Source organism: Dicentrarchus labrax, unplaced genomic scaffold (assembly GCF_905237075.1).
Source record: "Dicentrarchus labrax unplaced genomic scaffold, dlabrax2021, whole genome shotgun sequence".
In the NCBI taxonomy this organism is placed as follows: Eukaryota; Metazoa; Chordata; class Actinopteri; family Moronidae; genus Dicentrarchus; species Dicentrarchus labrax.
In genome coordinates, this window is record NW_026136705.1 from 29,015,810 (window position 1) to 29,043,387 (window position 27,578).

Genomic DNA, 27,578 nt, shown 5'->3' on the forward strand with positions numbered 1-27,578 from the left:
GGGTGCCAGGGTCTTCGTATATACCCACAAAAAAACCCTTTTCTATTCATTCAGTAAAAACTGAAAGATGTGTGACTGCCCATTTGCTTAAAGTAAGGCTGCGACTTGCAATGTTTATTTTCATTATGAATGAATATGTTGATTTTCTCGATTAATCGATTTGTTTTTGGTCCATAAAATGTCTGAAAATAGTTTAAAATGTTGATCACTGTTTCCTGAAGCCCAAAGTGCTCAAATATCTTGTTTTGTCCACAACCCAACAATATTCAGTTTACTGTCATAAAGAAAGTAGAAAATATTCACATTTAAGAAATCATGAAAGATACACTGTGATATAAATAAAATAGTTCCTACATGAAAGTGTTCACAACAAGATCCGTGGATTATCTTGAGTAAAATATGTATTTTGGATTTTGGGTGCACTGTTCATTTAAACCAATGAACCAAGTGCTAAAACTGCTATGGATTAAACCATAACTACTGCACTAACATAGCCGCTCTGTGAGCCCCTTGGTAAGGGTGCTGATGGTGCTGATTTGCAAACCACAGAAACAGACTGAGTCTATTTTTATTGTAGACTAGGACACCCTACCTAACAATTTATTTCACAGAAAAAAACCACATTGATAAAGAGGGGCATTACCTCAAGGTAATGGAAAATGGAAGCAAAAGCTGTTTTTGAAACATGTAAGCTGAAAAGTCAACAGGGACCTCCATACTTAAAGCGCTGCAGAGTTGAACTTGACACCTTTAATGGGAGGCACAAACCACAGGAATATGTATTATATTTGATCCACGACGTGCTTAAGTGTTAAGAGAGTTGTAGTTAACACCATCATTTACAAAGACGAGCATTGGGGAGCCATTAGGCTTGTCTTGTATTTGACTTTGTGAGTAGCGGGATGTTTAACAACGCATGGGAGTCTGAGCAGGTGCCAGAGTGATTATTCCACTGCCCTTTTAACCACAAGCCACATTTCTCATGTTAACACACACACACACACACACACACACACACACACACACACACAGAGGCAGGCGACAGACCAACCCACCCACATTCAGGCGATGTGATAAGATATTCTGCATGACAGCTGTGGGTACAGAGAGGAAAAAGAGATGTCTAGGGATTGGCTAAATCCAGTCTGCTATAGGCACAGAACACATAATAAATCCTATTGGCTTTTTAAAAGCATCTCGCTCTCCTTCATCTCTCACAACCTTCTCAAATCAAGTAACAGCAAAAGAATTCCAAAGCCCCTAGCCTGCAGCTACTTCAACTCCAATTTTGACTCAGACCCCGTAGCAGAAACTAAAGGCACTTTGGTCAAAATATTGTCTCCAGGGGTTAAGTTGAAACATTGCTTGTTGAAGCAGGCTAACGCTTCATGCTACCTCACAAGGTCTTTAAAGAGAAAATCCTCCCTCTGGTATATATATATATATACTCTTGGAAGTAAATGTGTGATATTCAGCGCTTTCCAACTCCCCTGACCTACTGTACCTAATCTACTTTGGTTTATAGTTGATGTTAAGTCATCTGTGAATGTTCATGGATTCAAAAATATGTCAAATTTCCCCAAAAGCAGCTGAGGAAATGCAGTTTCCCCTCACCGATATTATATGACTCATATTATAGTATTTAGTGCAAATGTTGCATTCTGTCAATACTGACAGATATCTCATGCAATGGATTTCAAATGTGCTTTATACACATATGTAGAAAAAACCAAAGCTGAAGTGTGAAAAGACGATGCAAAGAAAGGATGCGAGGGCAGTGAAATTAAGGAAATATGTATTTCAATCGAGGAAACATGTGAAATGAGGCATGCTTAAACAGCCAAGCTGCATCTCAAGTGATGTCAGTTACCCTTCATGTCCATGGACGATGGCAATGTCAGCTGGACGCCTTTTACAAGCAGCGTTCTCTGAGCATCCTGCTCTTCCACAGCCAGATTTCGTTCAATTATCCTTCATGTGTGGGCCCTGTCTCTCTCCCTTTCTTCAGCTGGAATCTTCGCAATATAAGCAATTATTTATCCTTAAAAGAGATGTCATCCTAAAACACCCACTGGTTTCTTTTTTATAATGAGATATTAGCAATTCAAAAGCTACAAGCTAAAATGTAATATGAGCAGGACCAAAAATAAAAAGAGAGCGTAGGAAATGCATACTGAGATAAATAATTGGTGGCACTTATTCAGCATTAACCACTGCAGGAGAGGATGGGTTAACAAGATGATGTAATTATGATTTAATTAAAAAGGTACCAGCCTAACGTCAACTAAAAGAACATGGAAAACATGGTCTGCCGTAACAGTTTGTCTCTTCAGTGGAGCACAAGCTTCAGTGCATGTTTAAGGCAGAAGCTTCATGTTCATCATGATTTGTTATTCAGTCTGTTTCTGCTGCAACTTTTATAAAATATCCCCAATATGCGCAAATTGAAAATGCACATAAATGGATGGAAACGCTCAACCCAAATACTGCGATGGATTCTTGGAACAATAAGGGTTGATAGTGAATGAAGGTTCTCAATAGACACAACATTTGTAATACAAAAAAGCCACTAAAAGGAGTCTACTAGTCTCCATGGGCAGATGACGTAACTTTCTGAATCAGACAATCCAACAGTCACGCCCACTTCATGCAGTGATTAATGTGCAGAGATGTGAAAGTTGGCAGGTTTTGAACTCCTCTGTGGAAAGCTTTCTTTTTCGTTCGTCGCAAAACTATTTCTGTCACTTTCCGTACATAGAGCCAACAATGCAACACCATGAGTCTGAGGAGAGGCCGTCCGAAACAAACTCTCCCCATTTGATTTAACACCTTGAGACCACAAATCCATTGGAGAGAGATCGGGGAGTCAGTGGGATGTAGCCAGGAGGAGACTAAATGCAGGATCACAGCGCATTCAGGAATGGGTTTTCAGAACCAGGTATAAACAGGCTCTTGTGTTGCTTTACTTAAGACACGTGGTCAATCATCCCTTTTCTGATCAGAATCAAGGAAATTATGATTAATTCATAATCAAACTCCCACTCACAGGAGGACCAAGAAAGACCAGTGCTTAACACAGCATCTCCTTCTCCTTCCAGTGGAGAAAATATGCTGGAATGCCCTCTAGGATGTTAATCCTAACACTGACTAAGCTGTTTCACCATAAATGAAGCACAGATTTCTGCAATTTATTTTTTATTTTTTTGGCCCCGGTCCCCCAACCAGCCTGAGCCCGCCACTGGACCACAGCCAATTATATTCCTTAGATTCCAGCTTGCCCGAAAAGTGTAACATGTTCTTTTATATTCTGGTCTGTTAAGGGTTCCTTCTGTTTAAGAGTTTGTTTGTCTTTCTCATCTCCAATGTACTTCTTTCTGTGTGATTTTTGATCAGTACAACATGCTGAGAAACAAGCCATCACTTTGTGGTTCTGACGACAAAACCTTAAATTTATTATTCCTTTTTCTGCAACGGCTTTCTGGAAATTCTGCAGTGTTTGTGCAATTTATATTATAGATATAAATAATAGATAATTCTAGCTGCACCATGAATGTCTTTCTGTCATCTATTCTTAGTTGGATATCAGCTGAATAAGAAAAGTACAGTACACCATCAAAGTCTGAAATGGCCTAGAAATGCAAGGCAGTTTCTGAACAGAGCTTTGTAGTGTGTTTGTGTCATACAGCATGCTCATAGCCAAACAATATGTAGCAACTGTTTCTATGAGTCCCTCCCATTATACAGACGTGATCCATCAAGTAATCTATTGAATTTCCCTTGGGTCAAAACTGATTCTGAAATCCTATTTAACTCGGTGATAGCTTCATGCCAAAATCAGATGTACACTGGCTCCCTGGAGAGCTGCACTGTACTACTTCATCTGCCTTCACGAGCCTCCTCATTGGTTAAGTATCAGCAATCGGGGGGGCCTTTATCTAAACGGCAGCCACTTTTCTTGATGGGCTTGTTTGATTGATAAAAATAATTTAACCACAAAGACGAGAGCCAATAAATAAAACTAGCAGGGGGCTGTGGCAGGGAGCGAGGCGAAGGCACAATTGTTTTTTAATGTGGTCGTGATGAGCGAGGTCACCGGCGATGATTAAAGTGTAGGGGGCCCATCATAGATGTGCAACTGCTTGGGTTTTCTGTTTGCACCTTGATGAGATGAAGGGCCAGGAGCATGCAGAATGGAGTGCCATGCCGCACCTTAATCCTTGATTTACTGCCTTTGGCACTCATTGATTGAAAAGAGCAGCACATCGTGGCTGATCTGCCTAACAAGGAACGCGTAAAGGGGAGATTAAAGAGTGTGTGTGTTTGTGTGTGAAGTCTCTGAAGTGAGCCGCCACCTACACACCCAAGTCATCTAAGTCACTGAAGTTGTGAAGCAGACAACCATGCTGATAGAAAGAATGAGGGAAAAGACCCCAAATGAGAAAAGAGACTGAGTAAACATGCCAATAGTTTGTGCTATGCAACATGTTCCCTGCTGAGCCCCTGTTTACACATATAATGACTGCGATACGGACATGCACATTTCCAAAGAGGCTCACCCACGCACAGAGAAGGCACATACTAACACACACACACACACACACACACACACAAACACACACACATCCAATTAAGCAGGCAAGCTTGAGATAGGCATGCTTTAAAAGCTCACAATCAGAGAAGACTGACTTAATTAAGACTCCTACATACTGTATCTCTGATGGCATTTCATCTCTTCTAAGATCCCGCCGGCTGTACCGAGCATCTGAGCTCACCAGGGACCCTGCAACAACTTGCAAAACCAACACATCAACCCCGCATTCCTCAATGGAGTTGTGACGGGCTACAGTTGCTGAGCTCCATTTTCCACCAAAAATGCTAAATGTTGTTTGAAAAATGTTTTTGCCCATTGTTAAAAAATAAATAAATAAGACTCATGACGGCCCATGTGAGTAATTCGTAATTGCCTGTTCAGACTTTCAAATGAATACACCACCGCAGGCTACACTGCCACAAAAGGGGGTAACCTGAGAGCTTACAAAGACCCAGAGCTGCAGAGATGTGCTTGAGCCCAGATGCTAATTGCTATCCCCAAACTGATCCCCCTGCTTGGGATCTGATTAGAAGATGAAGAATCTTTGGTCTTGGGCTATGTTGCTTCGCTCACTCGTTTTCTCTGTATGTCTTGAACGCACATGCACAAAAAATGAAAATGTAACCAGCTCTCTGACAAAAACTGCAGGACTGAACTGCTGCCAGCAGAAATGTACCTCAGCACATATGCACACAACAATATTATTTGAATAGAATAAAATACTGTATATCCCATTGGAACTGAAATCAGCACAAATAAATAAGCCAAAAAACTGATAGCTGAAATGTACAAGGGAAAGCTAGACTCCCATAGAAAACCTGCTGATGTGTAAGAACAGCAACAGCACTGGTAATCGGAATACTTCTGAAAATACTCGTCTTTGTTCTACTGCAATGTTGTCTCAAGGGTGTGGGCTTAAAAACAACTTCAGTGAAATCTTCGCACAGTTTCTGTGAGCCTTAATATGCTCAGATAAACTACAATGAAATGTAAAAAGAGTAAGGGCTTCACTGAAATATTAAAATTAGACCTTAAAATCAAGAAGAAAGCCCTGAAACTATGGTGCGCTGTGAATAAAATATGATTTCCCGGTAAACTTCCTGAAAATGCATCAAAGTCATGCAGGAAAGAGCTTGGCAGAAGCGAGAACCTTCAAAGACAACATTGTTATGTGATATTACATAACAACGCTTTTGTTAAAATAAGAAACTCTGGGATTGCGGTTTGTGAAAGCACACAGGAAGACAGCGGGGCAAAGGTTTGACACTGTTCATCACGTACACTGCACACAATCAGGACAGGGAAAATCCAAGCACTCAAGCGGTTGCAGAGCAATAAATCCATGGAAGCCGCTTCAGTTGAGAGACATACTTTTAGCTTTTCATCAGTTAGTTAAAAAAGAATGTTTTTCAGGATATGCTCAAAAATTCATGTTCTTGGACTGAAAAGCAAATTAGTCAAAGTACTTGTCCATCTGCTCAAGTGGGAGTGATTTGGGCCCTCGTGTTGAATTTTAAAAACTATCCATCCATCCATCCATCCATCCGCATTGGCTTTAGATGAAAACTGCAACTGTATAACCTCTCAGGATACGGTGAAGGAAGTATGTCTGCGCAGTAAACAACCCATTTCCACTTAACCACTTCATGCGTTCTGGATGTATCGCTTAGCTATCCAAGTGTTGAGGCAACCGGTTACAGTGAAACCGCTCTAACCTCTCTGGAGGTGACTTAAGGTGTAGAAGAGGAAGGCAATTGTTAAAAAAGTGTGAATGCGTGAAAACTGTATGTCTCCTCAAGATGTTTACTCCTGCAGAGTGCAACTATGTCAGCGAGCTCTGTGTGAAAGAAGTCTCTGCTGGGTCTGTCCCCTGGGACACTGAAATTACACCAGAATTTGTCATCTCATTACAGCATTGTGATCACATCTTAATATGCAAATTAAGTAGGCGGAGCTGGCAAAGTTCTCAACAAATGCATGGGATTTCAAATGAAGGGAAATGAAGCTGCCCACGAGCAAGACGAGGGTGACGGCGTGATTGATTGTGACTTTTGGAATCCCTGGCCTATTTCTTCAGTATCATTGCTAACTAGGTTAACATAACAGTAATAGGAGTATTGCAAGCTTAGCTACCCCCATCAGTTGAAACACCCCCCCATCCTGCACATTGTAGAGGTCTACATTCTTGTTAAGCGATGCTGTATGGACTGTTTATTTCCCCTTTGATAAGGGAGTGGCCATCTGTTTCTTTTTTCTGTGCATTTACATCTGCATTAACATGTATCTGTCTGTTTCCATGATATAGGTAGATAGATATCAATTCTAATATCAGGTGAAAATGGGGTCTGAAAGTCTGGATGAAATGCACAGCGAATTCAAATTCATGTTTGGCTCGAATTTAACTGATTTCACTAAATAATGAAACACACTTAAATTCCAAACAAAACAACGACAAAATGACGCTTTAGCTTTCATGGCAACAAGAATGGCAGAAATGTTATGAACACTGAGCACTTAAAGCTGACAGCCTTAACAAATTAGAAGAAGCACGGCTGAGTTCACGATAATGAATGGGGTCAGTGGATGGCCCGTTATTAGCAGTGACCAGAGGGCCTGGACTTGTTACCCCATTAATAAATATGTTTGAATAAGACCCTTAACACTTTGCTGCAGCGGAAGCTTCATACTGACAGCGACATGTGGTGAGATCTTTCTTTTTATTTCGAATTAAAAGCAGTCATTGCTGTTGTGTGTTTCCACTGTATAGATATTTCTTGTGCAAGCAGACATTTTGGCGTTGTGGAGGCACTAGAGGTAAGGTCAGAAGGTCACCAAAATAATCAAGAGTGTATAATGTGTTCTAGTAGAGGCTGCCAGTACAGTCATGCACGGTGATCCCAAGGTTGATACCACTCCATACTTCTATGTACTAAAGCTACAAAGAGCCAATTTCTTTAGATTTGACAATTTTCATTAAAAATAAAGATGAAAATACACAAACTGGTACACAGTATTTCCCTACACAGTGCATTATTGACAAACGGGGAGAGCTTTCACCTTTTTCTATGCATCTTTTATAGCAGTTATTCATACTGGAAACTGAAAAAGTAGCTTAAAAACAGTGCATGCATTGGGCAGCTAATGTTAACAACAACTATTCTTGAATGCAGTTGTACTCACAGGTCCTAACAATGTCAGTATCATGTTAAATTATGTAAAAAAAAAAATATGTAAATACAAAGTCAGTTTTCCATAAACTCATTATTCATTAAAATCATGAAAAAGTGATACTATCATTAGTCAAACATATGACACAGAGGGCATATGATTCAAATGCGATCACATTCACAATCTGTTTGTGCTTGCATCGTGTACACCAGGATAGGCACTGTGGGGAAATGGCCTACTGTGCACTTATTACACAGAAGCTCCAGATGAAGGTTCATGTTTTATCTTTTATGTCGAACCTCAGAGGCCTGGGTGGAGAGATGGGGGTCTGCTAGTACAGAAAATGGACTTTGGCTTTGTCTGTTGCTGAAAGATGGAAATATATCCATGCAGGAAAAACAGGTCATTAGTTTTACATATTTATCATTATTATTACATCATGTTGGTTGCCACACTAGCAGCGAGGCTATAAGAGCAGGAATCTGTCTGTCAGTTGGTCGGTCCATCATGTTGGTCCAGATTCAAGTATTTTGACAAATATTGGTTGCATTGCCACCATGAAATCAGGTACATTCATTCAGAGGATGGACTGTAATAATGACAGTGATCCCCTGACTCTTCATCTCAAAGCACCACTGTGCCTTCAGTAAAATCAGCCTCACAGAGCCAATAACATGGCTGTAGTCTTAGTCTTTTTAAACTTGTATTGCCTTTAACATGTTAAACTGTTAACTGTAAAAAAAAAAAAAAAAAAAAACCATTGCATGAATAGTGTACAGTGTCACTGCCACTAAGATGTCAGTTGCACTGTGTACTACAGTGGCTGCAATTAGACCATATGTAAATTGAGAATTGTGACTTTCACGACGTAAAATTAACTTTAACAAAAGTTTCAAAATGATCTTTTGTTAACATTGTAACATAACGTAGGTGTCAAAATAACATTTGCTATGGTAATATAGCCCCTGTATAGTGGAATAATATATTATTCATATTTCAACATCATTGTGTGATCTGTGAGACATTCTGTGAGTCTGTTGATGATTCCACTGAAGGAATGTATAGAAAGGTCAGAGAGTGGCTGTTGCACTAAACTTCTCAACCTCTCTCAGGTTTGGTGAAGTGGAAGATAAGTGGATATCTTGACATTTCTGTATTTTTCCATCGCCTCTGTATCTAAAAACAGCATGCCATAGGGTGAGAATTCCCACAGAAAGGCAACTGATACTGGCTTGCTGTTTGCACTGTTTTGTCGAGTCCATTTCTTTCTTGCATCTAAGAGGGTTATTTTTACTGGGCTCATATAGCAGTTGCATACACCTTGGAAATAAAGCATGTTGAAACCTCTGCCATCATTTAATATGCCATTGTTACCTCCGCCAAGGAGTTTGCTTGTTTGTCTGTCAGCAGGATTACAGAAAAACTACTAGCCAAATTTTCATGAAACTTAGTGGACGAGAAGAACCCATTACATGTTGGAGCTGATATAAATCTATATCAAAATTAACTGAACTCATTGTGCATGTGCGAACCTGTCGTATTGGAAGTTAATGGCGTGCTGTGACTAAAAGTACAGCAAAATAACAGCCACTTCAACCTCTACCTCACTGTAGAAACAATTGCAGCAGGTATGTAAGAAATGTCAATTTTCTGCAATAATGTGAAATTCTGGATTTACCAATCTGTATGAAGTTTTAACCGATTTGGTTCTGGATTGGTTTAGGGTTGGGTTTTTCTTTCCATGAGACCCAACACACTCTCTTTGGTCAATTGGACTTAAATTTAGGGGAATCAGTAATCTTTATTCTTGGGCTGTGAATCTGTCCATTTATCAGTGGACAGTTTCTTATTCAGACAGCGACAGTAGCAAGCAGAGAGCAGATAATTTACCACTCTTAACCACAGCTCAAGGACCATCTGTTTCAATGATTTAAATAGATTGGGTTCCATTTACATCTTACAATATGTTCCAGCTCTCTTGCATGAGGATTTTTGGATCAACAAGTAAAGTAAAATGTGACAGTTTTGGTCTATAGATAAGACAGAATTTACAAATTCAGAGTCGAGGCCGCAAAAGGCAGGCTAATCTGACAGCACAATCAGCCATCAAAGGTTTGACCACAGCCAACTTGGCCAATGAAATCTACACCAGCTACACTGGCTCCATTAATAAATCAGGATGAAATCAAATTGAATGATGAATTGAACTGAATGATTTTAGAAAATTGGGATTTATGTAGCTTCATTGCAAAAATCTTTTTAATGCAAAAGCCTGATTCCTACTGCCCATGTCTGTCATGTTTGTGAATTTAAGGAACCAGATAAATTAGAAACCTTGTGTGTTGTTTAGTAAATCATTAGTTGCTAGGAAACAGTTTGGGACCGAGTTTATTTCCTGTCATATGTTAAAATTAGAAGACAATTCTTAGAAAATCCTGAATCCATTTCACCTCAAAACCCCAAAATGGTCTGCATTGCACAATTTAACTATGATTGTATCACTGTAATATTATTTAGAAAATGATGGTACAATAACATTGTTACATTATATGTATGTGAACAACTAATTGACAGTCTGGTTGATGAACAGATGGGTCATCTACTTTCACTGCTGCATTAAAAGTATTTACAACTGCCGTTTAAGATAGAGAGCAGAATAGTTATATTACATAAATGATACACTGACGTTCTCCTTGGGGATTTCCAGGCTGAACTGAATTCACTCCTAAGTGCTAAATAAAATGATAATGAAAATGTGTTTTATGGGGGTTATATGGCATGTGACTCTGTGGCTCAGACAGCTTAGCCCTCTGAGTATATCTTTATGCTTTTAAAAACTGCCTACTAAGCAATTTCTGGCTTCGCTACAACTATGGGACACTTGAAATTGAATGCTTTGTTGAGCGTCTGGAGAATGTTCACGTCATAAAAGCGCTCACATTTCCTTTTCTGGAAAAATTCCTCAAGTGATGTTTATTTTAAATAAAGGGAAAGAGATTAACTGGACATGAGCTGCAGTAGACATTATTCCTAAACAGACAAAGCAAAGAGCACTGCCTGCAGAAAACCAGATTCCAACCACAGATAAAAATACAGTCTAACATACAGTCTAGCCACAATGCTTGATCTACTGGGAAGTGGAGATGGTTCACACTCAGCAGAGATACAATCCCCCACCAGCTTCACATATTCAATCATGGGGAAATGTCTATACAGTCCATCTGTGCAAGAACAAGCTTACATGACATATTATCACCTTGTAACAACTTATAAAGTTGGTTTCACTAATATGTTCACAATGTTACAGATACAGTAGACAGGGAGAAAGCTTTTAGCAGAGTTTAGTGATAATTCTCTCTAAGTAACTCCTTCAACAATGCTCGTAGTGATCTGATGCACTCACTGTTAGCAGAGGACAACCTTGACTGTCCAACCTCAGATCTTGCATATGGACAAACTCGACAAATATCAAATTGTTACATTTCCATCATGAATTGATGCAGTTGAAAGTTCAGCAAAAAAACTAGTAAGTTGACCTTGAGAAAGACTTTCATTCTCCCCAGGGTCAAGAATAACTCTCACACTATCACATTCTCTTTAATAAAAATCAGATTTTGTCCCTGCCACATTCTTGACTCTTAGGTTAGGCTTTAGGTTTTGTTGCACCAAAGCTCTAGCTGTTTGTCAGTGCTTCAAAGCGGAGTGCTCCATCCAGCAACATTAAACATACAAAATCAAAACAAATATAGAGAGAGCTCCATCTGAGCTGTAGAGCTGCCACATTACGTTGTTAAAATGTCAAGGAAGAGGAAACTAGACATTTCAACACGGGATGAGTGATGACACAAAGGGTTCAAGTGAATTTAACGTGAAGCCAGGCAGATCTGTCACTGACATTCTCCTTGGCAATTTCTGAACTGGCTGTAAGCTAAAATACGGTCTGCGTTACTGAAATGACAAGAAGTTTTGCTTACTTTTCTCTCTTTTTTGCCTCTTCTTTTTCCCTATGTTAATCACCTTTTGAAATAGCAGCAGTCCTTTTATTTGTATAATGACGTGAATATATAAGTATATACGATAACTGCAACTAGCTCTGAATAACGTTGGCTAAATGCTTGAATTAACCATCAATCAATGGTACACTCTCTACTAATAGATGTGTCAAGCAAATGCATGGCCTGACACATTCAACCTCCTTCCTTAAATGTCCATACTACTTTCAAAATGACACATTGCTAGCGGATGTTAAAAGATGTGCTGTGTTTTCTATCAAATGCAAAGTGGAAGGCTTGAAATGTCCTATTCTGCAGCACAATGATGCAGTGCACTTAGGATAATTATGTTCCATTGACTGTCTCCCCCATGGATACATCAAATGTGACTGTGCATATTTCTATACAGAAATGACACGTAAGCGAGCATGCACAAGACAGCTGCTTCTTGAAGCAGCAAGGATGCAAGCAAATGTATAGGTCATCTTTGCTAAAATTTCTGTAAGATACAAGGGATGAGGCTGGTGATCCTACTAACAAGTATTTCCTGCATAGTCTGTTATGGCCTATACACCTGAGACCACTTCCCCATTAGCCCTGCAGTGAATATACTGGGCCATTCCCATTCATTCTCCACCAGGTCGTTTAATATGCTTTCAACTTAGCGGCACAGCCATCTTCTCCGTTGGCCTGATTCTTGCCTTCTTTGGACTTCTGCCCCCCTACCTGATCCCTTACTGGATACGTTTGCCCTAGCTTCCGTGCCAGTCTGGTATTGATTTTTGCCTGTTTCTGACCACGAGTAACATTTACATCTTCAATTGGGACCAATGGGCTTGGTCTAGGGAACTCAGAAAGTGTTGAGAAATGAACAAATCCATTGTTGGTTTTGGTCTTTTCATGTTGGTTGACAATAAGAAAATCCACCAGATTTATTCTTAAACTAAACCATATTACATAGTGTAAAGTACACATACACACATTGCCCAATTACCGGCAAGTCAGGGTTTGTGAAATAGCCACTTTCCAAAGTGGCTCATTTCAGCCCAGGAGATTAGAGATTTTGGCAGTGCAGAATGTCAAAACACATCAAATTCTAGACTCTGTAACTTGAGTTAAGCATAATGGATGTGTCAGTGCTGTTTGCCATAATTTTCTTTCTTTGGTGTTCATGACAGTTTAGAACACAGGAGAAAATAACAAGAACCATCAGTCCAGACTGCGGTTCAGACGGCAGTTTGCTTTTTTATTTTATGTTTGACTTTAACAACACAAGTAACTTATATTTAGGTAATATTCTAACTGAATTTAACACACAGGATAAGTATCTTATTAAAATACTGATTGTAGCTAGCAAAAAAGTAATAACTAACAATTGGTTAGATATCCACCAAAAACCAACAGGAGAGTGGATAGCAATAAAAAGAAATCTATGAAATGGAAAAACTGACCTTTTCTCTAAGGCCTTGTTTCAATAAATCATCAAATCAAATCATAAGATTCCAAGTATTGGTCCAAATGGTGTATACACATGAATATAGTTATTGTATAGAAAATATATTTTTATTATTATATTTTTTAACGACAAGGGAGTATCGACAAGTAACCCGTAACACAAAGCTAACTGCTGTTCTAATAACATTTGAACTGTGTTGTATTGCCCAGTGTGACCTGTCTGTTCAGTTCCACAAAACAATAAAAATAAAAAGTAACTGTTGGCTTTAAACATGCAGTTTAATGGAGGACCATCATGGCCAGCATTTTGTAGGTGTTGTAGTTAGATGGAGACCCGAGATTCCAATGCCACCATTGTCAACTGTCCAAACAACATAAACAAAGGCAGTAAGGGAGTTACAAGTATGAACACACTGCTCCAAACAAGCTTAACACCCTATTTTTGTTACAGCGCGTGGCGAATGGCAGAGGCTTTGTGTCACAGAAGTGGTATTTTTGTATTTTTTGCACACATTTTTTTTCTTGCCTCGCCCGCGCCTGTTTGGTATTTTGGAGACATGCTGAGAGTTTGACTTTGCCAGATTGAAGGCAGAAAGATGTTGTTAAAAGATTGGTGTCAGTCAGCATTGGTGCAAAAGATGATCCGCATTTCCGCGAGTGCCACCAAGCCGGTGGCTTCTAACATGGGGACAAATTAAACTCTAATCTATTTTGGCTTTTCTAGTGCAATAGAAGCGCATATTGCTTTTAAACGTCGGCACTGCATTACCACATCATGATACACTGCTTTGACAAAAATGTATGTAGACTTGTTTTCATTATACAACTCAAGCTAGTTTCAAATGTCTGCTAATTTACTGTCACACTCTAAAGAATTTAAAAGAAATCAAAGGTGGTTAATGTTAGGAACCCCCTGATGCTAACCCTAACCCTACATTCAAATATTCACAACAGCATGGTTGGCAAAATAGCTAGCTGAACAGTACATGACATTTGCAGTAAAAATACTAGGTTTATCTGGAGATGCCTTTAAACCACCAAACCAAACACTGAAAAACACCAAACCCAGTCACTGTGGCCAGCACGCTCTGCAGGGCGGACTGCACTTTGCACCACTGATCCAACAAAACAAGGCCCTTGGTGTGAATACACCTTCCGATTTAGACCCTTGTTTCTTCTACACTCTCCTCTTTGTCTACCGCTGGCTTCCTGTGCACAGTGGTTGAGTGTGGAGTGGGGGTGTGGGCTTCACTCCATTGTGTTCATACTGCTGACTTTGCCAGAACCAGAGCTAGAAGCATCTCTGTTATGGGTGCACTGGCTCAATGCATCACCTTAATCACTCTTGCCTCACATTTCAACTGCATGAAACCTTCACCAGGGCTGACAGCAACAGGAAGCACGCTCGGCCAATCCCTCCTCCATCACCACAACCAACAGAGAGCAAAGAAAGTGCTTACCTAGGAGAAAAGACAAAGAGAGGGAAGAAAGGTTATTCAACTAGCATTACAGTATGTTACACTAAGCAGCCTAATATGTTATTCACTTAGCTTTTTTTTTTACAATATGACATATATACGACATACGTACATACATACATACATACATACATTTTCCCATATTGTAATTACACCAAACTCTGTACAGGGAAATACTCATCACTGCACTGATCAACCAGCAAGTAATTCACCATTGTGGTAGAGTTGGCTAAATGGTAGATCTCAAGGGAATGGTAATGGATTTCTGGCTGTCAATAGTGCTAAATGTATGTATGCCATGTATGTTTCATTATGTGAATCGCAAATCTAACAGGACCTACAAACATATGCAAAAAGACACTCAGAGTCAGATTCTCATTTTCATCTTTGCCCAACTATAATAGATTTTTAAGATCCTTTGCGGCATCTTAAAAAAGACTAACATATGTCAGAAATTATACAAAAATGTAAGGCAGGAATGCATCAAATCCTCTGTCAGTTTCTTTTAAGCCTAGTAAAGTCTAAATTTTGATGTACCTGTAACAGATGCTGGGTGAATTTCCGAAATATTATTTGTATTATCTCCACAGGGATTAAAATAAGTTGTGAAAAAAAGTAATTTCAAAAATGAAATAATAAGACAGGAGGATAGGTCATATTTCTGCATTTCTCCATAAATGATAAAGTTCCCTCCTGAAATAAACAATCTGTTATCTGCTCACAGGGTAAAAAGACAGAAACATGGATGACTCTATCAGTAAAAAAAAGGCTGTAATTAAAAATGTTATGTTGCTGATTTCATGCCCACATTTAGGTTTGGTGGTGATGTTCATTTTCATTTATTCTTTAACTCTAAGACTCGAATTTACACAGACACATCCAACGATTCACTCCTTCTCCATGAACCTCCACTGACGGGTGTCACAATTTTCTCTTGTTTGGTTATTGATTTCTTTAAGGTCACATTAAGGTGTACACTATGGTCAAAACAAGTTCACAACAAATATGAAGTCAAACTGACACTAGCACAGCGTTTTGAACAACTTCAGTCCACAACTCACAAACCGAAGCTCCTGTGGATTTGAACCTATGAACCTGATATTTGTGAAAAGCTGTGATTTCCCTGAGGCTTAGATGTTCAAAGACGAAACATTACTTCAAAGCAAGAGTAAAGAGCAACGGCCTCCGAAACTGTGCTACGCAAGTGCTGTGCTGTAGCTGGAAAACTTGCCAAAACTTTACAAATGCCATAGAAATATTGCAGTGATGCTATTGACAACAAAATGCAGAGATAATCGTTGGCTATACATCATAGATCTATCTTCAAAGATCGGTGTGTACCCATCACAACTGCGCAGTGTGTTTTTAACCAACTCTCAGATATTGAAATAATACTAAGTCAACAGAAACCATTTTACCAACTCATTTAGTCTCTTTAAGAATTATTGTTTGACTTTTTTTGTTGGAGGCATTAAAAATAATCTTCATTTTGCTTGTTGATTTGACAAGATGAGATTTGTGGTGGAGAAATAATTTCGAATGTGAACATTAATGGTTAATGTTCCTGCACCTATTCCTCACCTGCCCATAGCTTTGCTAGCAGAATTTTTGTGTTGGCTAGCAAAGTTTTGTTTTTTCTTTCTTTCTTTTTTTTTTTTTTAACAAAAAAATTACGCCACATTTAAACTGAGGGGACCAGAAACTGGTCCTGGTCCACACTGCAATGCTACCTAATACAGAATTCCTCTAATCCATCCATAGTTGTTAAACTTCTGTCAGAGCTGACTCAGCAGTTAGAGGCTGCAGATGGAGGTGTTTCTCATGAATATTTGATATATAAAGTATTGACCTCGACCTAATAAAGAGGTTGGTTTGAATACAACTGAGATATCATATGACTCTATATGTGATTAGTTTTGTGCATGTTCACTTCATAAAATTAGCCTTACTTGATGGCAAGGCAAATGTTGGCTTCATTAGCTTCATGAGGAGCTGTCACTCAGATGATAATTTTGGTTTATTTCAGTCTGGCACATTTCCAATATATGTGTCAGGACATCAAAAACTGTGTCTTAACTTTGGACGGCAATGCCGTCTACCGTTACCATTGCTGGTATTCTCTGCTGGCCTCACCTAATTTTACCATCCTGCTTTCATCCACTAAAATTATATCCAGTTTGACATCTACCGTCTGCCTAAATCCATGTGAATGCAACGTAATTCCAGCTGTGAAACTACAACAAATGAATTTGCAGCACTGATCAACATTTCCATGACAATAGATCCCTCTGCAGTTAGCCATACTGGCTGTTCTAGGGTGCTACTTTCTGTGTTTCAAATGAGTCACTTAAAGGTCATGTTATATTATCTGGAAAGCTGTAGGAGGCTTGCACAGCTTGCCTTGATATACATGGTTTGGCACGATCCTCATTTCCCTGATTCCCTACAACAGAGGTGGCAAGTGCAATGTTAGCTCAAGCAGAGCCACATTGGACAGATGTATGGGAAATACGGCTGGTTGAAATAAGCCAGAATGTTCCTTTTAGTGCTTAACAAACTCAAGTTCAAGACTCAAATTCCCTAATGTGCAAAATAAATAATAAATAAACATAAATAAACATTTTTGTTGCTTTTGAGTCCTGATGAATCTAATAACCTCTTTTTTCAAATGTCAAACTCTGTACCAGGTTAAATCAGTTTTAATCAACACTGAAAGAACTCTGGGCTATTTACATCTGACTAATCTATATGAAAGTGATTAGGGGAAAAAATGCTAAAAATCTGCCATGGGGATATTAAATGGCTCCAACTGACATGGGAGTAATAAAGAGAGGCAGCTCAAATTGCCCAAGAGGGCCACTAATGTAGAAAGTGATGGGAATAGGGTTAAGATGTTTTAGTCAGTCAGTGGATGCATAGCCTTTATTACTGGGCTTCATTTATTCCAAAGGCACCGGACCTTTCTCCTGAATCAAGATTGATGGAAGGTAGGCGTCACTGGGATTGAAGCTCTTGGAGCATGGTAGAAAGAATATCTGAGCATGACTAAAGACCAGGCTGAGGCCTACTGGGAGCACTACTAAAAGGTCTGCAAGCAAGATACTTCTCTTCAACTATCAAAATGATTATTTTTTAAACAAAAGGTTTGGTGAGTTGCCTCAAGCTAACTTTTAAAATCGTTCTTAGGTCATGGCTCCTGGGATGTTTTATTGTTTGTTTCTTTATTGCATTTTGAACCTTGTCCCAAGAACAAATGAAAAACATGGAGGGTAGTCTGAATGAATACTTAAAGGACAGTTTTAGTTTTGTAGATGAGCTGCACAAAGGTGATATTAAAAATGTTCATATGTTGCTTTTATGTCTTGGCACAACAGAGCTTTGAACTTGGGAGAATGTAAAATAAAAAAAACTTCAATAGACCAAGGAGGAGTGATAAGACAGATCGGACAGATAGGTGCGAACCGGGAAACAAAGTAGAAAAGACACAATATGAGCAGAGGATGGATGTGAAAATGGAAGCCTGAGATGAAGGCTGGACAGGGAGATGACAGCTATCAGGGGGAAAAAGGCAGGTAATAGTGAAAGAAAATGTAAAATGAAATGTACAGATGTTGATTCAGATTATAATCAAATCTTTGTCAAAACCTAATCACCCAACGCTATAACTGTTGTCTGCTCCTCTCATCCTCCTGTGCCCACATGTTACATTTCTATAGAGTTTGGGACGCTCATTCACTCGGGACTAAACCTTATCAGATGGGCTTTGTGTTGTAATATGGTAATTTGAATTTTTATTTAACAGATCATTGACATGACTGATTTCCACAGGATTAATAATGCAGACACCCTCTGCAATTTTATCAAATCACAGGTGGTGCCAAGGCAGTGCTAGTCCTATGCAAATCAGGCTTTCGGGAAAACCCTGAATGATATTGCCTTCAGGGGAAAAATGAACATGTCAGGATGAAGGCTTGTCTTTCAAAGAAACAATCTTCCAAGAACTTGGATGACAGAACGCCAGTCCTGATTAGACCTGACGGGAAGCTAGCCAATTAAAGATCACTTCCATCTGCCCTGTTCACTGCCCACGCCTTATAGTCTGCTTGCTTAAAGTGGGACCGCTTCAGTCGCAAGTGATTTGCAAGAGAGGAAACCTGTTAAGAAAAATGACTAGGAAATTTATTTCTGAACTGTAAGCAAGCCATTAAATAAGGCCTGAACCCCTCCTAAAGCCAGCAAATGGCTGTCCAAATGTTAATTTGCTGAACAGACTGCAGATGATGCAGAACATGGCTTTCACCTTCTCCTGCCATACATAATTCATGCTATTGACTGGTGAGGCAATGCCACTTTCATGCACCGAGCTCACAAAGTGGTGCCACTTTCACACACCGACGCAAGCCAATGAATCCACACCAACTGTGCAGTAACGCTTAGCACACAATTGAGGTTGGCGTGAAATGTCCAGACAAGATACAGGCATGCTCACATTTCTGATACTGGCACAGATGCCCTCATACTGGTTTACAGAGACAAGTGCACACATGCTGTCACAAAGGAACTTAAACCACAAAGTATGCCTCATAATATAAATAAAAAGAACAAAAATGGAGAAAAAAGGAGCCAGTTGCACTTTTAAATCCGAATATGTAATCGCCAAGCATGACAGGTCACACAGTGTAGTATGTATACAGGAGCATATAACTGAAAGCTGCCATCGCCTATGAAGAATTATTCATGGTCTAAAGCATCAGTCCCACAGGGAACATTAAATATAAATTTATGTGTGCCGCTCAGTCTGACCCACTTTGGAGGATCCAACAACTGCTGCCACAGAAGCGGCTTTTGGCTCCTCCTCAGTACCAAAAGGACTGCTGCCACTACAAAGCCTCCCTTTGATTAACCTCACTGCCAAAAGGCGACTACCATATGACTCCTGCATTTCTTTGGTAGGAGTAAGCCTGACACACAAAACACTGAGAAAATAAGTAGCCAGCAAAGAGTACAACGTGTAGACAACAGCGAATCTAAACCTCGATGGTTGCATTTCAACACAGATTTGCTGCGTTGAACGCGTTCCCAAGTTCGGATCTGACCAGATGGCCATCATCACAGGAGTGAAATTTAGCTCTGGATTGTGAGGAGGAGTGATAGGTCTTGGAAACGAGGCCCATTGTAAACATTTGCAATCCTGTCTTTTGGAGCCAAGACACAAATTAATATTTAATCTAGTGGCATGGTAATATGACACATTTGAGATACGTTGGAGAGCACAGCCTTCTCTGAATGCATGACTAGTTCTCTCTGTATATTCCTGCTATAAGCTTTAGTGAAAGAGTTGCTTCATGAAAATAGCTTAAGAGCAGTGCCAAAAGAGATTAAAATGACTGAACAACATGACAGTTGAGTTGGACAAGAAAAACTGTTGTTTAACGATCACATTCTAATTTTAACTCACTCTGTTGTCCAACTTCATTGAGAAGTGCAAAAAGACTGAAATACTTTGCCAAGCATGTGTGGCACTAGTTGATGTTCTTTAAAACTCATTAATGTAAGCATCCAAATACAACCCCTTTATCCTAGGTCACTAAAAGTAGGGGCACTGTGTTGTCTTATTACCGTACCCTCCCTAATCTGACTGATACATTGCATTACTTTAACTTGGCGAGGCAGCTGAGCTTGAAGGATCATGAAATCACAATATCACGCAAGTATCCACCTTTTCAGCTATGCCCTTGTGTCCGAACACAGTGGTTATAGATCACTCAGCGTCCTATGAGGAACTACAGCATGAACTGCAGGCGTGGTTTAACCCTAGGTGTGTGTGATGACGTATGGGAGAAGTGAATGCTCCAAAACAACAATAGTGGCTGCTAAAGAGGTTCGCGTAGATGTTGCTAGCATCAGTTATACCAGAACTGGAGAGTATTTCCTCATTGAAAGAAGAGCAAAGAACGGCACTGAAGGCTTTTCTCAATAGAAAAGATGTCTTTGCTCTTCTCCTGACTGGCTTCAGTAAGAGTTTGAATATGTTAAATGGTTTGTTGATCTGATTGGCTGAAATCAGCCCACAAAATATGGTGATAGACAGTTGGTTTGTCCAATCACCTGCCAAGTATTTCTTAAAGGTGCCTCCCCTTTTCAGTTTCCAACTTTCCACATGTTTAGGTTCGGATTAGTTATGATACAAGAGAAAGGTCCAAACAGCCAAAACCGTTTTTCAGCTATTTCAACTAAGTGCTATTTTCAAGTATAAAACATAGCATGTCTTTATTCATACGTAACATCAACCCTGTAAGAAGGAAAAAGGTTTTTTCCCACGGTGCACCATGATTCAGCCATAATTTCGGGGACAAGGTTAATCATGTCCTCCAAACCATTTGTGGACAAGCCCTGCATAAGATGATAGCACGGGGGCAGCCACAGAGGGGACATAACCAGCTGATAACACCATAAACTACATTCCTGAGGGACAACTTCTTAATTGAAAGACTCATTAAAACACTATTTAAATTATTCATTCAGCATGTCAGAAATGTCGTTTCTGAGTCAAATTTTATTTCTTTTCAGAGCTGCCATGACACTTTGGGATTGTCCTTATCTTTGCCTGCAGTACAGCCCCTCAGGAGAACTTTAAAATCGCTCACCTGACACCTTGCCTGGTACTCCTCATGTCAGTACTCTCTCTCTCTCTCTCTCTCCCTTTCCCCTCTCTCCGTGCTCTTCAATTCTCACTCTGAGAGCAAATCTTAAGACAAGCGGTTTGATGTTCAAAGCAAAAGGGCTTGAAAGCTTTCCACCAACCACCCAGACTCAAGACTTCCCCCTTCAAAGGAAAACATAAATTGGCTCAAGAAAAATTATTCACACTGGACACAAACATGGGCAGGCTTTTCCCTACGGATGTAGCAAACAGTATGCCTGGAACTGTAGAGTCTTCACTTGTCGGGACAACTTTGCTGAAGGGGAAAGATTAATCATCACGCATAACCTCCTTTTTGCCCTCTGTGCCCTTAAGAGTTTATTAATTTTTACTTTGTACCTGTCAAACTGTACTCAGAATTGGAAAGGTGCCCTTAAAATGCATTTCACTAGTGTTACCATTTCTATAAAGCCCCACTGTAAAATCTAACAAAAATGTAATGTAACTGCGTGTACTGTAAGCATTGTTAACAAACTATGTAACAAACCGTTATATTCCTGGGTTGAACTGCTACTGCATAACTCGGCTGGACTCAGTTTTTTCCTCTGAATGAACCAAACTTAACTGCCACAACTTACTCTCAGATTCTGCCATAATTTAATCACATTAATCACAAGACTATTTCTTAAGTTCCTGAGAATGAATAACCTTATTGTACAGTTTGTCTTTAGCTGAATAGCAAATTGGAAAACCTTTTTTTTTTACTCAACTCGAAGAGAAAGCTCGGCACTGATTTAAAAATGGATAATTATTAAGTCTATAATCCGTCTCCTCCTGTGGAATCAGCACTGTTAGCATGACTGTTAGCAAAAAACAAGTCTGAAGCCTGCTAGTGCTCCCAAAAGCTGCTGTTCATTATACCACGGAACATGTTGGAAGGAACAAAAAACATACTGATACTTTAGTAGCCATCTGCCCATTCGATTTTTGAGATTTCTTGTGAAAATTTGGCACAATGGTGGAACGAAAGGGAAGGTTGAGGGGTTGGTGAAAAACAGTTGGAATCATCAATTTGGGATAAGATACATTTTCACACTAAATTGCATGCTCATCTTGCCAAAAGTTGTCAAAATATTGTATCATCCTTTAGAAGTGCTGAAGGGATAGAACAGTCGTCACCAGGGACATGCAAACAGTACAGTAGAAGAATCCAGTAAAGTAGTGCAAGTAGAAGTAAACTAGCCACCATTACGGCGGTCGCATTTTATCTGTAATCCTTCAGAAAAGCACTGTTGTGTGCATGAAGAATTCAACCTTTTAACCACTTTGGTAAAGTAATACAATAATATAATACAATATAATAATTAATTAATAAAGTAAAAACATCAAACTAGTGTGGCCTGTTAGAGGGTCTGGGCATCACGTAAGGACATTCAATCCATAACACCACTCTCAGAAATCTACAGAGTGGGTATATCATAAAATGTTGACTTTGTTTTCTTCATAAACATTTCAAAAACCCCTGCTAGTTTAACAGTTATTTTATGTTCAAGGAGAGGAAAATTGCTACAGAACTTATCACATGGAAGTGAGGCAATGCTGCTTTGTTGCAAACATGACAGCGAGAATCATGAAGTGGATGCAGCTGGTGAATACAATACCAGGCATAGTAAACAAAAGCAAAAGCTAGGTGTGAATTTCGCATCAGCTGCCAACTGTGAATGTCACTGTCAGAATTCGAAAGAATGATCACATCTGCAAATAAAGAGAAAAAATATGGCTGTGTGGCGAAGCTCGAAGCATTCGCTGCTGTCTGTGATTCAATCTCTTGCCCCTCCAGTTACTATGTTGTAGATTAACAGTGATTTACAGGGTAAGGATATCAGCACAATCTCCGCCAACTTAAAGCTCTTTACTTACCAATGACTCATAAATAAGAATGCAGTCAAAGCAAAGAGGTTTGTCATTCAATAAAACATGTCCAACAACAATAGAAAAAGGTTAAATAAACCAAAAGAAAACAGGCTTTTCCCTTCCAATTTCACCAGTACCATGAAATTTTGATCTGATGTCAAAGAGAGGTGGGCAGCCCATAAATACCACGAAAACCTACAGAACACAGGCTTTAGTACTATTCATTATCACACATTGCAAATGTATGACATAAATATAAAAAATTAATCATTATTATACTGTTTTATTATTTATTCTGAACTTCACACTTCTACACTATCAAATGGAACCGTGCAATAATGACTGTAAAAATGCACTTCCATAAACATGTGCTCTGGCAGTGTATGTACTTCCACACAAACCATTTGGTGATTATGCATGTTATCCCAAAGGTGTCTCTTCATGGAATTAATTGGTGCATACTGTCACTGGGAAAATGGTAAATAGTAGCCTACATTCTGCTCAGCAGAAATTGAATCCACTGACCTCCCTGAGATACATAATTTGTTTTTCTGTTCTGATTTCTGTTATTTTACACAGACAAAATCCAATTTATATTTTCAGTGGGAGATAATATTTCCCCCTGCATTTTATCTTTGTGCTTGCAAACTACAGTAAAAAAATTAGGAACAATATCACCAACACTGGAGAGCACCTAACAAATCTCTTCTTCTTTCTTACTACTTTTTGTTTTGTCTGGATAGAACTTTTGAGTTGCTTTTAATAAATGTGGATGTATTAAGCCGAGTGGCCAGTGGCATTCTATTTTCATCATACTGGTGGCCAAATAATCCCTTTTTAAATTTTGATATTAAATGGCATTGACAATAGAGAGGCCCTGAGCAGGTAACCAACCGCAGGGTGACAGAGCCTTTGGTAAATAGCATCAGAATTCAGCCGGGAGCCTGGCACTGGTCCAGTGGACTGACATTTACATTAGAATTAACTTGACGGTCATCAGTAGGAAGAAATTTATAAAGCAGTATCCCCCCTTGAGCGACATCTCTCTCGGAAAGTTCAATTTCTGAGTCATTACCTCCACAAAAGCCATATACTGTACGTTACAGAGAGTGGACAGAAAACCAACTTTATCATTATGATCTAAATAATTTGACCATTATTCTCTGCCTGAGGTTTCTGTGAAGGTGCTTTGGAGATAACATATCCTAGCCAGAGCAGCATTCACCAAGCGTTTATATCTGTTGCACAGCAGTAATGGTTGAGCTCGGATACTCAACAGCTGCAAAGAGACCTTCTCAGAGACAACAGAGACGCATCCACCCAGGCGCCGTGAAGGCGTGAGCGCATGTGGGCAGCATGCCATTAGCCGTATCAAAAGCTCCTGTCATTTCATTCTCTGCTCAAATTGTTTTTCATCAACCTTATCGATTGCCAGCTCGCTCCCTGTCACCGCGGCAGCAGCGTATACAGTTTGTATTCCTGCAGCTCCACAGAAGCAGCGAATCCTCAGCACCATGGGGGACTTGCCTCTGGCCTGTTCTGTCTCTCTCTCTGTCCTCACACTCTTGGTGTGTCCTCTACCAGGTCCATGCTCTTACTCGCGAGGCAGCCCTAACGGCGGGAGGTCAAGAGTGACAGGAAGTGTGGGTGTGCTAATCTCCCCTCGATCAGCTCTGGAACTGGACCTCCATCAGCTCACTGTGGTATTTGACATAATAGATGGGTGAGGAGATAAAGGAAGACAAAAGCTCCCCAGACAAATGGTAGAATTTCCTTGAGAGCAGAGCTATACTTGATGGTAATGGTTTAGGGATGAAGGATGGGGGGAGTTGGAAACCCGTGGAGAAAAATGGTTATTGCTTCTAATCCAGATGACAGCAATGACCCCATTGTCACATCAGGGAATTGTCTGCTTCACTTTGATTTTGCTCAGTGTGACCACTTGAAAAAAGTTATGAAACAATTCGAGGCTGAAATGCTTCTATTTAATTCACCTTTGGGCTTTTCATGCTGAGAACAGGTCAAGAAGCATAAAGAAAGGTGCATTGTGGGATAATCTTAAGTTTACTGCCAGGAATGCAGGTCCTTCCTGTGGCTTCAACACTCCTAGATCTTCCTCAAGGGCATCATTTCCACTTCCAAATCCAGTTTTTGGACAGGACAGAATGCACTGAATTAATAAAAAGGTGAGATTCGCCCAGTTCGACTCTTTGCAATTGCTGCTATAAAACGCTTGATGGGCAGCCTCTCAGGCTGCACTCAAATTGGCACATGCTAACCGCTAACCTTGAGGTTAAAACTGGAGTTAGATGCCATCTCATGGTTTGGAAATGTAACCGCTGCTTCAATCATACCAATCATCAGTGAGCCCCATCTGGTGGGGGGTGGCTCCGTGTCACTCTCCATAGTTTTAGCAAGCCAACTGGGTGTGCTACTGAGCTTGTTATAATAATAATAATAATAATAATCAACAAACACTATTCAATTTTCTATTTTCCACCAAGACATTTCTTTTGTTTTGGATTTACGCTACGCTAGCCAGGGAAGTTAAAGACTAGAAGCCACCACTACTGAGGTTTGGCAAAATATAGAGGAAAAGGCGCCAGGTCAGGACATTATGTATGATGCAATCTTCTTTTTGTTTGTTTTCTTTTCTGGTGTGTAGTAGCTACATGTTTTTTCAATTAAAGAATGTAAGATTATATATCTAAGAAAACGTTAGAAAATAGCTGTTATTCCATTCCATATCTTTTTTTTGTCAAAGCCACAGGAAGGGAGCTTCTGGCCTTCGGAGCTGCAGGTTGCCTACCCCTGCACTAGGCTTAGCTTTTAGCTTCATCATACACCAATAAAACCAATGGTTAACAGGTTGACAACCTTTCATTGATTTGTAATGGAATCATATGTGTAGCCTCAAACAGTAGATCTGGATGTCCACTTGCTTGAAGTCAGAGCTCCTCCCACTGCTACAATCCCAGCCCTGCTCTGCCGTTATCTGGGCCCTGCAAGCTGCACTGAAATAAATCAAAGGGAGGATGATACAAAAGTTTTTGTTTTGCTTTTCCTGTTTAACCACATCTGGTCAGGTGCTGGATCACTGAAGCATCACTGGAGGACAATTTGGATGAGATTTCATCACTGTAGTGATGAAATCCAATTGCAATTGAAATGAAACCAAAAATCCATGAAAGGCTCCCTCCTCATCAGTGAATTTACTTTCTATCTCCATTTCTCAGGTGATTTTATTTCCTGTGTCCCTTAATGGCTTAAATTACCTCATTATTTTTAATTCTAGTTCACAGTCAGTGGAAAGAGACAAGTGAGGTTTTGCACCGCACACAGCTTAAGACTTTATCATCTGATGGAAAAGGCTGTTTTTCGGAGTTGCAGGGCTTCCATTGGCTACTAATGGAGATGAATAGAGTGAGGGACTCACTTTGGAGCTGCACACTCCCTATGGAGATGTACATATGATCCATCACTAGGAAACAATGACGTCTTACAGGCAGCCCTATTTCCCTTAAGCATTAACATGAGAGAGCTGCAGAACACAAACACATACTGACATACAGACTGATATTTTACAGTTTCAATACATGAAAACTGAAACATATCTTAGATTGAAAGATCACAATGATTGGAATTGTCCCAAACTTCCCACTGTAAGGTGCTGTTAGGAAACTGACTTGCAAAATGCAAATAAAGAACAGGTAGGAAGGAGAGAGTGGGCAAAGACAGACACCCAAGGGACACAAACCAAAGATAAGATTGGAGGCACAGCGAGTGTTTGAGATAGAAAAAAGAGAATCAACAGATAAACAGATAAAAGGGGAGACGGTTGTGTTGTCGACACTTAAAAGAGAATGATAGAAGTTGAGATGCAGGGTGGGGTTGGTAAACTGACAGCTGACAGCATAAATATGGGCTATATGTATCACTGGTGGAGTTATGTAACTGTCACTTATCTATTCTTAAAGAAATATAAAAGGACAGTTTGGTTTTTATGTATTTTTGTCCTGCTAGCCACAGGGCCGATAAGATGGCATTCAGTATGTCAAGACCAGAGCTGGAGCAAGTCCCTCTCAAGCCTCAAGTCAATCAAAGCAAGGAAGTAGTTAATTGAGACAGCTCCAAGTCTAGTCACAAGTTCTGCATGAGGAAGTCACAGGTCTTTTACATCTCTGATTCTGAAGTCCAAACCTCATTTTTATGACTTGAGTCCAAGTAACAATTCTACAGCTCTGTCCAACACAGAGGTAATGGCTGATTTACATGACATCTGCGGTGGATATTCATATTCCCCCACAGCACGTACGACTAGCCCTATGCTATATATT

At 39.7% G+C, this 27,578-nt stretch overlaps 1 protein-coding gene and 1 long non-coding RNA gene across 6 annotated transcripts in view; both read right to left on the reverse strand.

Annotated features, from left to right (window-relative positions):
* cadm1a (cell adhesion molecule 1a) overlaps nt 1-27,578 on the reverse strand; it is a 382,815-nt gene that overhangs the window by 242,949 nt on the left and 112,288 nt on the right. The gene's annotated exons all lie outside the window — the stretch shown is intronic.
* The window catches only part of LOC127364457 (uncharacterized), a 112,254-nt gene that overhangs the window by 55,816 nt on the left and 28,860 nt on the right, over nt 1-27,578 (reverse strand). The window contains exon 2 of the long non-coding RNA XR_007885030.1: nt 14,561-14,666. This is a non-coding gene — a long non-coding RNA (uncharacterized LOC127364457). The remainder of the gene's footprint in view (nt 1-14,560; nt 14,667-27,578) is intronic.